Below are 13,009 nucleotides of genomic sequence, written 5' to 3'. Positions count from 1 at the left end.
GACTATCTGTTACTCCATCAGGGGCATACGGAAGGACTAAGCGTCACTCCCATAGGAGCATTGACAGAGAGTATCCATTGCTCCTTCTAAAGAGTAACCATCACTCCCCTGGGAGTATTGAAAAGGACTATCTGTTCCTCCATTGGAAAGAGTGTCACTCCCATAGGAGCATTGACCAAGAGCATCCGTTCCTCCTTGAGGAGTTTAGGAAGGGAGCAATGGATGCTCTCATGCGGTGTAATTGCAAAGAGAACTGTTGCTCCCCTGAGAGTATTAAAGAAGACTATCTGTTCCTCCTTTCAGGAGTATTGGGAAAGAGTAACCGTCACTCCTGTGGGAGTATCAAATAAGACTATCCGTTACACCTTTGAGGAGTATTGAGCAAGAGTAACCATTGCTCCCATGGGAGTAGTGACAGAGCATCAGTTGCTCCAGTCAGTTACTCTCTGAAAGAGCAACTGAAATTGGGGAGTAACGGTTCCTCCCGTCGCAGTTACTCCCGAAATGGTGCAATGGGTGTGGCAAGTCAGTTACTCCTCTAAAGGAGTAACCTCGACCCCCCTTTTCCTCCTTTACTTTTTAGAGTGTAACTTGAAATATTCGGTCTCTGTCATGTGGTTTTCGCTTCGTAGTCTACTATGAAGTTCTCGCTGCGTGCGATTTGCACGATTATCAAAGCAAGGCTTTATTACAGCGCGCTGAGTATTTTTCGCTTGTGCGCCGAGTCTGTAACCTGGGGTGTAACCGGGGTAAACTGTCTTGATTGCTACCACGTGTACCAGTTACCGTATTTTTGTGTCAAGTCAGAAAGGAAGCGAGCATTAGTCAATAATTATCCGGGACCTACCTCAGGCTTTTCATCATGCGCTTGAATTTTTCTTAGCTTCTACAAAACGAAGAAATGCTCGTTCTCAGCAAGACTGATCTATACCCGAGTGGATGCTCGAGTCCATCGATGAACGGCCGAAGCCTCTCACCAAGTGATATTGTTGAATATAGAAAGGCACTCTATTATATTGATGCAACATCGTGCATGTCTCTCAACGTGGTCTTGTGCGTCTTCCCAAGTGAGCATCGTCTCGTCGTGCGCTTCCTGTGCTGCCTCGCAGCTTTCAAGCCTGTTCTCTGACCCCCGACCAAACGGCGATGCTCCAGGGAGCTTGCACCCTTTTCTGCCCTGGAACGCAATATGTGTCCAGCCGTCATGGTTCGTTCTTGTTGATCTTCGTTTTCCTTTTCCTCGACGGTGGCTCGACCAGCTTCGAGCTGGAAATGGGAGACCGAAGCTGCAGGCTTGTCTGGCGGTACGCGCGCAATCACGCCATCGCTTGGTCACCCCGTTCCGCTTGGGATCAATGCCCCGAGCGCTTCTCACTCCTATCCACTTTGCTGGACACTATGAGCCGGACGCGCAAGTATGCGGCCTCGTGTCGGCTGGCGGAGTCTCTATAACTGCGAAATGAAGTCTAATCGGTTTTTCCGCAGAGAAGACAACCTGTCTGTTGTGGAGGACCCGCATGGTATAGGAGAACCGTCACGTCGAAGTTTATTGGAAACCCCGCGTGAACGATCGGCTGGCGCGGCTATTATATACCCATCGTTATTGAACGGCGTAAGCTATTTTTCTTTCTTTTCCGTCGATTGATGTGCTGTTGCAGCAGGGCATTTTATAGCCCAGATCGTATAAGCGCTCGTTAGTGCTGTATATGGGGGGCGTGTATGGTAAATCAGGGCAGTGAAAGGGTGGTGAACAAACGACAGTGACAGCAAAGCCGGCGAGCGAAGGACGACCCCCCCCCCCCAACACACAGTGATACTCCATTGTGGCATCATTGTATAGATGCGGCAGAATAGAGGAGAGTTGCCCGAATCCTGCTTGCTGCAGCGACGCACAGAGCAATACGGGACACAGCTCTGCACGCTAAAATACAGAGGGGTCAGAATGCTTGTGCATAGAACGTGAGTTGTGTGCATAACCTAAACGTCCGCCATTTCTGGAGACGCTTACACTCGCGAAGCTGGAAAGTAAGCAGGTACCCTCAAAACGACGACCTCGAGCTCGGCTCATAATCCGCCTCGTCCTGCGCCATCCACCGCGAATGGCGCAGCTAGTTCCCGCTTCGAGTCGTCTTTCATCCGCGACAGACTGCGAACAATGACTCGCTTTTTTTTTTCGAGTATCCATTCTCGGTTCAGCACACGATTTCGCAGACTTGCGCTTTACGGCGAATTCTCATTTACGCTGGCTTTCGAGGGGCATTCTGCAAAAGCCAAGCAGGCTGAACACGCTATTTTTAGCTCACTGTGTACACCACTCTAATCAAGGCACAGCAAGGCTGCTCCACACCCGCGCGTGTGTTTGTATGCTTTGAACACCGTGCGCTCGGTTTTGTTGCCTAAGGCGCCGCAGCGAGCGGTATCATTGTGCGCGACCGACCAACGTCAATATTTAATTCTGCGCCCACACAGGCACAACTGTTCAATCCAGAATCCAGTGGTGTGACGCGTTGAATGGCGTAAAAAGGTATATGTGTATATATATTGTGACGAAGGAACGCGTTTATTTACAGGAAAATGGTTGAGATCGGTACAGCTCAGAGCCAGAAACCGGCGACCGAGCTGCTCGTGAGCCAGACCGCTTCTACCTCTTCCTCTTCATGCGCCCATCGAGGTGTGTCATTTCCCCCGTTCGCAGACGATGCCCACTGGGCGAGTCAATAGGAAGGTTGGTGGTGATATGGCTTGAGGCGCGCGACGTGTGTCAGCTGTGTCTTGCTAGAGCGCCGACCATTGCTTGTGACGCCGGAGATGACGTATGTGACGTCACTGAGACGGTCAATGACTACAAATGGTCCGGAGTAGTGGGCCAGAAACTTTTGGCATAAACCACGTTTGCGGACAGGTGTCCACAACCACACCAGGTCACCCTTTGTGTAGGCAACGGAGTGATGGTGGGCGTCGTACCGGGTCTTGGAGCGCTGTTGAGATGCAATGGTTCGAAGGCGTGCGACGCGACGGGCTTCTTCAGCGCGGCATAGTGACTCGGCAACCGATGTTTCCACATCTAACGTAAAAGGCAGAATGGTGTCGAGGCAACTGCGAGGGGAGCGGGCGTAGAGCAGGAAAAAGGGCGCGTACCCTGTTGTCTCGTGTTTCGCGGTGTTGTAGGCGTATGTGATATAGGGCAGTACTTCGTCCCAGTTTTTGTGCTTGGCATCAACATAAATTGACAACATGTTCGTTAGCGTCCTGTTGGTCCGCTCTACGAGGCCATTCGTCTGGGGGTGATACGGGGTTGCGTGGCGGAATTGGCTGGCAGACAGGCGTAGGATCTCTTCAACGACGTCAGCGACGAACTGACGTCCCCGGTCGCTAATGACGACTCGTGGAGGGCCATGACGGAGAATGATATGCCGAAGCATAAACTGCGACACGTGAAAGGCTGTTGCAGTAGGTATAGCCGCAGTTTCTGCGTAGCGCGTCAGGTGGTCGACGCACACGATGACCCATCGATTGGCACTGGCTGACCGCGGAAACGGACCTAGAAGGTCGACACCAACAATCTCGAAGGGAGAGCTAGGAGGTGGTACGGGATGGAGAGGTCCGGGTGATGTAGTCGTGGGACGCTTGTGACGTTGACATTGTTCGCAACCCGCTACGTATTTTTCTGTGTCGCGTCGCATCTTGGGCCAGTAAAACCTTTGCTGGATGCGATGAAACGTTCTGGCGAAGCCCATGTGCCCACTGGTTGCGTTGTCATGGCAGAACCGAAAAATTTGGGGACGTAGAGCGCGTGGAACTACCAGAAGCAGACGGGCGCCTTGGCCAGAATAATTCTTCTTGTAAAGGACGGCGTCATGGACTACAAAAGAGCTTGAACTGGCCGGGTCATTCGCGGAGGCAAACAGGTGATCTAAGCAATGATCCTCGTGCTGTGCTGTCCGGAAAGCCGCGATGTCAGGAAAATGAGAGTCAATAGCTGTGATAAAATCGTCAAAATTATCAGCTTCACACTCGGTCGTTGGTAGAGGAAGCCGTGACAGGCAGTCAGCGTCTGCGTGGCGATTACCGCTCTTGTAGCGGACCGTGAAGTCAAATTCTTGTAACCGTATGGCCCATCGCGCAAGTCGACCAGATGGATCACGTAGGCTCACCAACCAGCAAAGAGAGTGATGATCGGTGATGACTGAGAAACGACGACCGTAGATGTAGGGGCGAAACTTGTGTACGGCGAAAACGACGGCGAGGCACTCCAATTCGGTAACCGTATAATTACGCTCTGCCTTGCTCAGGGACCGGCTTGCATAGGCGACGACGTGTTCAGCATTGTTGTGTCGTTGAATAAGCACCGCGCCGAGACCAACTCCACTGGCATCGGTGTGGATTTCCGTGGAAGCAGAGGGATCGAAGTGGCATAGTATTGGCCCGGAAGTGAGAGCGAACTTTAGTTGCTTAAACGCTGACTCACAATTTGGTGTCCAGTGGAAAGGGACGTCCTTGCGCAGCAAGTCAGTCAGTGGCTGGGCCTTTTCAGCAAAATTAGGTACAAAGCGGCGAAAATAAGAGCATAGGCCCAGAAAGCTTCGTAGCTCGCGGATAGACTGTGGCTGCTTAAACTTGCTGACGGCGTCCACTTTCTGCGGGTCCGGCCTAACACCAGCTTTGTCCACAAGGTGTCCTAAAACCAGTGTTTGCCGTTCACCGAAACGACATTTTTTTGAGTTCAGTGTCAAGGCGGCTTTCTCCAAACATGTTAGAACAACGTCAAGGCGATGATTATGTTCTTCAAAAGTTCGTCCAAAAATAACCACATCGTCCAGGTAACATAAACAAATTTCCCATTTAAGGCCTCTCAAGACGGTATCCATATAGCGTTCAAATGTTGCCGGAGCATTACACAAGCCGAACGGCATAACATTAAATTCAAATAGACCGTCTGGCGTTACAAAAGCCGTCTTCTCTTTATCAACTGGATCCATGGGAATCTGCCAATACCCGGATCGCAAGTCTACCGAAGAAAAGTAGGAAGCTGAATGAAGGCAGTCAATTACGTCATCAATGCGGGGGAGGGGGTACACGTCCTTCTTGGTTATAGAATTGAGACGCCGATAATCAACACAGAACCTCCAGGACCCGTCTTTTTTCTTTACCAAAATAACAGGTGCAGCCCACGGACTTGACGATTCTTGAATTACACCAGTGGCTAGCATCTCGCCAACTTGTTCAGCAATAACTTTGCGTTCGGACACGGACACGCGATAGGGCTTTTGTCGGAGAGGATGAGCAGAGCCAGTATCGATCTTGTGACGAGCGCGCGTGGTCGGTATCTGAGCCCTAGGCACCGTCCGTGCAAAATCAAATACTTTAGCATGTCTCGCCAGCAGTGCAACCAGGTCTTTGCGCTTCTGTGAGGAAATGGACTTGCTAACCATTTTTGAAAATTCAGCTTCCATACCAGAAGTTTCCGGACCCGCCCTTTCAAGATCGCTTAAAGCTCCAATGCAGGTGCTGCTCTGCTTTTCGAACAGGGCAAGGCGCATACCAGCCGGTAGTACAACCGACTCGGGTGAGCTGTTTATCACCCATAATTGAGCCGTCTCGTCTGCGAGAGATACAATGCACCGTGGTACAAAGATGTTTTTCTTGAGACAAGCTACAGGCAATGGCTCAATCACTATGTCACGTGAATTCAAACTCGAGTTGGTTTCCGAAGTGGTCACTTGTACGCTGGCCGTGGACCACGCTGGCAGAAGTACATCTTTAGCTACAGTGAGGTTACCTTTCTCACAATCAGGCTGCTGGGCGAGAGTAGACAACAGAACCTCACCTGCTCCACAATCCACGGTCGCACGACACTCTCGCAAAAAGTCTATGCCAAGTATAACGTCATGCGTTGATTGAGCCAGTACTGTGAATTCCGCCTTGAACGTTTTACCGGCAACACTAACAGACGCAGTGCAGACGCCGACAGGACGCAAGAATGCGCCGCTCACTGCCCGAAATGTGGCAGGTTTGTCCCAGTGAAACATAACCTTACGGCCCAGTCGTTGCTTAAAAACTAAACTCATCACGGAAACACTTGCGCCAGTGTCTATCAATGCCATCGTGGGAACGTCGTCAACAAGTACCTGAACCTTATTCTGAAGCATAGAAACTGGTGGAGGCATTCTTTGATGAAAATCGGTACGTCCAGCGACCTCACCTCCGTCGGCCGCGCTGGCTAGTTTCCCGGTGGCGGAGACGACATTCGTGACCGGCGCCGTGGAGATGGTGACCGAGGTGGACGGGTGGTGGGCGGCGTTAAGCTGCGCACAGATCCGGGCGAATCACTCCGGTTGATCGGCTGGTAGGCGTGCCGCTCGTCAGTTGGGTTGGGGGGCCAGTAGGTGTAGTCAGGCCGTTGGCTTCGTTGTGCAAACGTCGCGGATCTCTGAGGGAATGTCGAACGTGGATTACGTCGCATTGGGCAAAATCGGGCGATATGTCCACGAACACCGCACTGGTAGCAGACGGGCCGTTCACGGGGCATAGGGAACGTCGCTGGATGTTGAGGGTACGCGGCGCTCTGTTCCCACTGAGACGCAAAAGGAGGTGGATGGCTGTTGTAGCCGTAACGACTGTGGGGAGCATGAGGCGACTCTACATAAGAAGACGCCGGTGGTGGAGCCCTTAGCTGAGGGCCGCGGTTGGAATAGCTGCGCTCCTCGAAACTCGTAGCATTGATACTTGTGGACGGTGTATCGCACGGTGGTTCTCGGGCGTTCAAGGGCGCGTAAAGGTGACGACGAAGTTCCTCACGTACAATGAGGCGAATCGTTGACGAAAGGTCGGTAGGCACGGAGTCTTGGCACACATCGACAGTGGCGACGGTCGTAACATTGGCAAGGCGTCCGAACTTCGTAGTGATGCGGCGAGTCTTCAGGGCCTCAAACGTTCGGCAGTGCCCAATCACATCGGCCACAGACTCAAGACTCTCCTTGCCGATAAGGAAGTGGTAGACGTCTTCCGCAATTCCTTTGAGAATGTGGCCCACCTTGTCCTCTTCCGTCATGTTGGTGTCCACACATTTGCACAGTTTCAGTACCTCCTCAATGTAGGTTCTGCATGTCTCACCACAAGCTTGAGCTCTCTGCGACAACATTTGCTCTGCACGTTTCTTCTTCGTCGCAGGGTCGCCAAAGCACTTCTTGATCTCCTCCATAAACTGGTCCCATGTTGTCAAGGTGTCTTCGTGATTCTCGAACCACACTAAAGCACTGCCATCGAGAAATAGACCCACGTGGGACAACTGGCTGGCCGCATTCCAGCCATTGGCTCGGCTCACCCGTTGATAGTGGCTGAGCCATTCTTCAACGTCATCGCCAGGTTTTCCTGTAAATGTGCGTGGCTCTCGGTAGTGGAAAGACGGCGCCCTCGCGACCGGCTGCTGGATGTCTCCGTCCAAGTTCATATCTTGAGGTAGTGGTGGCAAGCCCGCTAGTCGACGGCTGCGGCGAAGCTCGTGCTCTTGCGGTTCCGTCGTTAGTAGACGGCTGCTCTCCGGTCTCGCTTGACAGTAGCTGGCTTACCCAGCACCTTCCACCACAACTGTGACGAAGGAACGCGTTTATTTACAGGAAAATGGTTGAGATCGGTACAGCTCAGAGCCAGAAACCGGCGACCGAGCTGCTCGTGAGCCAGACCGCTTCTACCTCTTCCTCTTCATGCGCCCATCGAGGTGTGTCAATATATATATATATATATATATATATATATATATATATATATATATATATATATATATATTATTCTGCTTTCTGCAGAAAGACTTCACTACGTGTGCTACCATACTTTTCTTGGTTTTCGCGGCTTCATTGTGTGAAATAAATGTAGCGTTTGCTAACAGGAACGCTGCATATATGAATGAGCCTATCTCTAAAACGACAGATTCCCACAACGGCATGCACTCCGATGCGAAAGGCCATCGGCTTCGGTGGCGCCATTTGTCGACGTCTGTAGAGCCCAGTGAGCCGCTTCCTTAGCCTCGAGATGGGGCATCAGCGGGCTCCCTTTTGCTTGACATGAGTGTATTGTGCTTATGTGAGACAGCACCAGGCTATCGGCAACATGCGTAAGGGGGGCGTTGCTTTAGTTAGCCACGGTCATCGCATGCGGCGTAGTCGTATCTTCCGGTGTAAATTGAAAAAAAAAATCGCTTCGTTATAGCAGGTCTTATCACAGCAGCTATTCCTTTAAAAGGGTACTGACACGAAATTTCAGGGCCGAGATAGCCTGCGGGGTCGATTCTCGTGAACATTCATATATCATCTGCAAGATATCAACAGCGAATATAGCTTGGAAGGATTTTAAATTCATTTTGAAGTTTGCGTGAGCGACCGACTCCATAGCGCTATAGACAGGCTCGGAGGGGGGACCCCGAGGGGACCCCCTACTTCCCTCACGTCAACACGCTGCAGTCAAGAAAACAAGTTGTGATGATGTCAATGCCGCCATTTTTCTTTTGCCACGGTAGTTCCCGAAGTCTATATTTCCCGGCGGCTGGTTGCGAGTGTGTGGCCGTGGCGCACGCTTAGAAAGTTTTGTGTTTGGCGACATTCCAGTCCCGTTTCCTATTCGAAAGTAATTCTTGATGTGGACCGTGCGGGAGTACGTCACAGTTCTGTGTGCCTGCGTAGTCGACAGCTGCACACGCTAGGTGGCGACAGTTGCACCCAGTTTCTTGCTTTCAAACTGAAACTGACACTCATTGATAATGAGCTGCCTGTAATTAATCATCTGTCGCGTGCTGCAGCAAACGGTGTGTCGTGTCAGGACTAACAGACCCCCAGCAACGCATTGCAGCAGAAAAACGTGAGGCCAATGTTTTTGTGTCAGTACCCCTTTAATATCTTTCCCTTGAAGGACTCTGTTCTGGCCCAACAGGAGTCCTTTCATGCGGCAGTTGGGGTGCGAACGCTGCAAGAACAGTCCAGGTAGTGTTGCTTCAGAAAACTGTAGCTGGGACTGCACTTAGTTTTCTGGCCGACATGATGTCTTTGTACGCATGACTATTTAGTGGCAATTAATAAAACAGGTTCTTGCTGCTTACTCAAGGAAGCGCGCAGTGAAGTGAACTTAATTTTTAAAGGGGAAATTTCGATTCGGAATATTGTGGGTTTTAGAGTGCAGTCATCATCGAAATTGCAGTAATAATAATGATAACCACACAACTCTGAGGCTACCCCGAAGGTACCTGATGGTTGCACTATATATGTACATATTAACAAACGCCTCCTCTCCGGCGTTATCACGGTCCTGGATAAACGCCTGTGGTGAGAGTGAGGGTGCGGAAGTAAAAAGATAAAGGGTATAAATGTATATATGCCGCCTTGGTGGCTAGAAGAAAAAAAAATGAACGCGATAGGAACGAATTGGAAGTTCACGTGCAGAATGGCTAGCAGATCGAAACGTGCCCTGCGTTTCTCACGCACAAAGGACGCGCGAAACGTATTCCCAGGTACAAATGAACGCGAATAAGCCTCGTGGTTGTTACTTCGCTGTGCCTGAAAAGCGTGCCCTTTTCGCAAACGGAGACTGTGCTATGAGTGCAGTGACCATTGTGCGCCCCAATAACTACAACAGAATCGTTTCGGTGAAAGCCCTAAGCGTGCGATTGTCCCCACCGCGAGATAAGCGAGCGCTCGCGAGAGCGTCCCTCTTTGCGGTGCAAAGTACGCGTGGGAGATGGGAGCGTGCGCGCTCATTGCGTCATCTCGCTGGTAATGCTGAAAACACGATAGTAGTTCCCCACGAGATGCCCTTCACCAGCGGTAAGTGGTAGATATAAATAGCTTGCCGTTTGAATGTTGAAGGAGCTGCTCATTCCTGGCTCATTGGTGAACGCCTCGTAGTCACGGTGCAGAGGTCTCAAGTTCGATTCCGCGCGCTGCAGTTTTTTTTTCTGGATTATTTTTTTTTCTTGCATTTGCACACACACACACACACACACGCACACACACACACACACACACACACACACACACACATATATATATATATATATATATATATATATATATATATATATATATATATATATATATATATATATATATATATATATACGGTGAGTGATGGCTATGCCGACGCCGCCGGCGGCAAAATCCAGCCGTGAGTGTCCATATACGCAATAAAAAGGTTCAGCACTAATATTAGAGAGAACTCGTACGGCGTAACTTCTGTAGTAAATACACGGGTGGTTCATGCAGTGAATAATAAGGCCAACCAGTCGCCCCTCTGGATTCTGAGTGTTGATTGATTGATATGTGGGGTTTAACGTCCCAAAACCACCATATGATTATGAGAGACGCCGTAGTGGAGGGCTCCGGAAATTTCGACCACCTGGGGTTCTTTAACGTGCACCCAAATCTGAGCACACGGGCCTACAACATTTCCACCTCCATCGGAAATGCAGCCGCCGCAGCCATAATTCTATCTCGCGACCTGCGGGTCAGCAGCCGAGTACGTTAGCCACTAGACCACCGCGGCGGGGTGATTCTGAGTGTTCCATCTGCCGCACAGGCCCTGAACTTGCTTATCGGTTATAGCCGATAAAAGGTTGGCGCACAATGCAAGCATTCATACTATGCTGTATGGCATATTGAGGTTAACGCTCTATAGTTCCGAGTTCATCGCATGCTTCTTCGCTTCTCGTGCTTTAGCCACCTCAGATTCGTTCTTATAAATTATGAAACTTTGTACCTCCTTGATCCTATATACAATGTCGCTACCATATCAACTGAGTATTTATTTTAATTTTTCACGAGAAGTCGAGACACTTGCTGGACCTGTTTGTGCCTTCTGTTGTGTTTCTTCCCGACGATGCTGTTGTTAGGACGGGGAAATCAGGCAGGGTTTCAGCTAGTCGAATTCCAAAACAAAGGGAAAGAAATAATATAGAAGAGAGAAATTAGTAAAAAAAAAGTGAACTGTTGTTATTCTTTATTAGAGTAATACTGTTGCCTTGATGGCTAGAAGACAAGAAAACTCAGCGCAAAATTGCTCTAAATAACTCGTACTGCGTACCTTGTGTACATACATAGACGTGTGGTGTATATACAGTGTATACTTATGAATTCCAACGTAAAACAATTTTTTTTTTTTGGCATAACGACTAGTTCGTGGAATTACCTTGAGATAATTGCTGTATAAATGGGTGTAACTCCCCAACGAAAACGTAACCACTTTTCGCGGAGGATATTACCCACCACCCTTAGCATGAATTATAAGCAAAATAAGAATTTTCCCGGCCGGTCGAACAGCATATATCCGTGCTTTTTTGACTGAACAAGGTCGATGGCGCACTCAATGGGCTCAACGCTTACGCCACAGACACGTTAAGTTTCCTGTTCTGTATACTGTGCATTGGCTTCTTCGGCGGCTCTGCCGCCTTGAGTTGCTGCATGCACGCTGTGGAATGCAAACGCGCGGGCTGCTGTACCGGCGCCGGCGCTCCACGGCGCCCGCGGGGTCGCGAACTCGTGCGCTTGTCGAGTCGTGAGCTCTCCAACGAGTTCGCCGCAGCCGCCGCTGCTGTTAGCAGCTCGCTGCGGTTGCCCCGCCGCGGTGGTCTAGTGGCTAAGGTACTCGGCTGCTGACCCGCAGGGCGCGGGTTCAAATCCCGGCTGCGGCGGCTGCATTTCCGATGGAGGCGGAAATGTTGTAGGCCCGTGTGCTCAGATTTGGGTGCACGTTAAAGAACCCCAGGTGGTCAAAATTTCCGGAGCCCTCCACTACGGCGTCTCTCATAATCATATGGTGGTTTTGGGACGTTAAACCCCACATATCAATCAAATCAGCTCGCTGCGGTTCTAACGCATGCACACATACGTGCGGCGGGGGTTGATCGTGCGGCTCTGCGCGTAATCCGGACTGATGTATTCGATTAGTCTAGCGCGCTTGGTGCCCGTCACGCGGAACTGACAGATTTCCGACGAGCGCCTGTGCGGCCCTGCTTGTCCGTTCCGATGCGCCATGTGGGCGATGTCTATATAGGCCGCGATCCCTAGGTCTTTCTATAAACGCGTTCGGCTTGCACCACTGCGAACGTGGTGTGAGGCCATATCTGTGTGGTCGCAATGTCCAGAGCAGCGCCTCGCTTGCTTCTTAGCTGCTTCTTCTGCATACTGTGCGCGACGCTCCACATGCGTGTCTGGCAATGTATCGGCGAGGTATACAACTCCTGTATGATAGCGCAAGACGATCGAATGCACCAGTTGACGTTAATGAATGTGTGTTATGTGATTTTCTAAAGCCTTGAGTGTGGTCCTTACGATTGCTTCAGGCAGCATGGCAGAATGCCTTGCAAACTAGAATATGAATGAATAACCGTGGTGGAGTCGGTGGTTCGGACACTTGTCTGCTGACCCAGAAGATATATTTTTGATCCCAGCCGCCACAGTCGCATTTAGATCGCTGCTAAATGCTAGAGGCCTCCACAACGGCGTCTTTCATAGCCTGAGTCGCTCTAGGGCGCGAACAAAAAAAAAACAAATTAACCAACCAAGAGTGTAAATATGCAGTGCAAAAACGATGGCGTGCGTGCTGGAAGGGAGCCACTGGATGTCTTTTTTTTTTTTTAGGTGAAAGGAGAATTGAGCTGCCGCTTCATGCGAATTCTAAAACTATCGCGCGATAGTATATACACGCGCCAGACTTAGGAGCGAAAGCACCTCGGGAACGTGACGAAGTGTCAAGCAACGATGCATGTGTGGAAGTGCACGTGCCACCGTATTCGCCGACATCGATAGCTTCAGCGTACTACATATAATAATATTCACCGCCGCTACGGTGGGACATATATAGTGATAACATTCAGTTTTTCAATTGCAAACTTACGTGCGCCGCACTTGGCTGTGCATTTCTTGTTGGAGCTGAACGGTTGGAAGATCTATGTGCGTGCAGGTGGAAAACCGATCGCTTCTATGATGTGCATTTCAGGCTTTTTGGCGCACTTTAGTACGTAGTCTCT

This window comes from Rhipicephalus microplus, chromosome X, assembly GCF_043290135.1.
Source record: "Rhipicephalus microplus isolate Deutch F79 chromosome X, USDA_Rmic, whole genome shotgun sequence".
In the NCBI taxonomy this organism is placed as follows: Eukaryota; Metazoa; Arthropoda; class Arachnida; order Ixodida; family Ixodidae; genus Rhipicephalus; species Rhipicephalus microplus.
The sequence above is the reverse complement of the archived record's forward strand: the minus strand, read 5'-3'. Positions refer to the sequence as shown.